Here is a 2474-nt window from a genome sequence, read left to right on the forward strand (position 1 = left end):
TATCCCTATGTCCTAAGAAGACTTTGACCAGTTACTTAAAACAATAACCACAAATAGTAAATTTGACCCCAACATCATTGACAAAATTCTATGTAAAAAAGATAATGAAGTAAGTGACGTCCCTGCGGTCCCCAACGAAAAACAGACAAACTGGAAAAGAAATGATGCAAATTATCTTTTATAGGGAAAATATCAAACATGATAAATAGCATTTTGAAGGCAAAGTTTTTCTCTATATTTTTCACTATCACAGAACCTGGAGACTGAAGAAGCCTGATTCAGCTTTAGCAGAACATTGCCTTAACAGAAACCACAAATACATAATAGACGTACAAGTCTTCCACACAGGAGAAAAGGGGCTAAACTCAACCAGTTTGAAATTCTAGAAATTGAAAACAGATGTGTACATCCCCACACCTGTTACTAAACGAGCAAACCCAATTCAGTTGTTCACCTCTTTTAGATGGTATCACAACTCCAGGATGGAAACAAAACTTTGGGCCTCACTCCATCAGTAGATAAAAAGTTCTAGGCTGATGCATAACTTTATTCCCAGGTATGTTTAGTCACGTTAGTGTAATTGCTGAATTTTGTAATTCCATTTTGTAATTTGTCAAAAAAAATTGTCACTGAAGTAATTTTGCTTCAGCCAAGAATTGATTCATTAAAAAGTTGAGATGACTATCATTGCCTTATCATTGTGTGTATCTCTGCATTATCTTTGGAATCTTCATATTACCCTATAAGGAAAACATTGAGAGGTGGTGAAACTTGCAGTTCATAACTGTTGTTCCGTTGAAGAATTACTTATCTTTTTTTAGCAGAGTAGTCACTGGAGATTTACAGTTATTTCTTCTTGCAATGCATAATGCTGGTGGAGATTTTTTTGTATAATGTTGATGGAATCTTTTCAAATTGTTTCTATTTACCTTCAAATTACACGTCTGATTCACATCAAAAACCTCTTTTCACAGGACAATAATGCAGGCTGATCCCATACATTCATCACAAACATCATACGTAATTGTCTTTTTTATGTGCTGGCTATAAAATAAAACAACTGTGTGCAGGTAGCTACTAAAGTTCTGGTTGTTGATGCAGTGTGCTGCTGATCTGGGTGGTTGTATATTTTATGGCAAGGAGCAGTGTGGTTACTGCCTAAAGCAACTCTCATTTGTAATGAAATGACGTCAATTTAAATTAATTTCTTATTCTTCATTGCTCATCAAGCTTTTTTAATTTGACCTACTCCTCAAAAACAATTGAAACTGATATTATACTGCTCTCTCTCTCTCTCTCTCTCTCTCTCTCTCTCTCTCTCTCTCAATTGTGAGAGTAAACAAATAAATAGAGAATTTTACATTGAAGAAAGTGCTATGTTAGCTAGCATGCTTAAGATTATTTCTTATATGCTGAACAGAATAATTGTGGACTTCTACAAAATTCTTACATAATAAGTCCTCTAAAAGTTTGGTTATACAATAGTGTATGTATATTACTTTTATCTACTGGTTGATTGGCTGATTTAAAGAAGAGTATTAAAAGGAAAGTAATGGTTTACACTACTGTAAAGTCCAGTGGAAATTGCAAAACGAGTAGTAATCTAAAAGCTATACTGAAGAGATTAAGTGAAGGGGAGGTGACGCAATAAGAGGAAAAGATGGTATGTGAGGTTGTACTGTCAGACAAGGTATAGTGAAAGGCAGGAAGGGAGAAGGGCTGGAGAAAAAGTTATATGGAGCAAACTATTTGCCAAAGCACAAAGGTAAGAAGTCATATGTCTGATAATATAGTGCCTGAAAAAAAAAAAAAAAAAAAAAAAAGTGATAAATCCATGAAATATGGTTGGATGTCAATGTAACTTCATACACGTACACACCATTGGCAGGTAGAGCTGCAACACATTATGCCCGATATAATGACCACCAGAGTGCAGTAGTAGTGTTCAGGATTAGTGCTGTTAGAAGGTGTGATAGGCTGTATAAGAGGCGTAAACAGCATCAGATGTTGGATAATCACTGTGAAGGACATTGAGATGCTATGCACTCATGTGAGACAGCATTATTAGCGCCTGACATAGGTTAAAAGGGGCCTCATTTTGTGCCTTTTGCCTAACACGTGACTTTTCCACAGAAATCACAATTGAAATCTGCCTTACAGGATTTTACTTGTTTTGAGATATTGGCTGAGCGATTTTGTGAACTTGAAAGAAATGACTCTGTGGCACAATACTGTGAAGATTGACTTTGGATTTGACCAATCTTGCCATAGAATTCTGACTTTGGCGCCTGGATTTTCTTTTTTTTAAAATAAGTCTTGAAGAAAACAAAGTCTGTGGACTCGGGCATGTTGTTACTAACGCTTCCTATGTCAACGTTATTAGCAAAGAGAAGTGTGCAAGAATCGTTGACTCAGTGGGTGGAACACCTTTGTACACAGCAACGATGAGGTGAGTACCACATAGTTAAACCATA

The sequence above is a fragment of the Schistocerca serialis genome, chromosome 2 (genome assembly GCF_023864345.2).
Source record: "Schistocerca serialis cubense isolate TAMUIC-IGC-003099 chromosome 2, iqSchSeri2.2, whole genome shotgun sequence".
NCBI lineage: Eukaryota > Metazoa > Arthropoda > Insecta > Orthoptera > Acrididae > Schistocerca > Schistocerca serialis.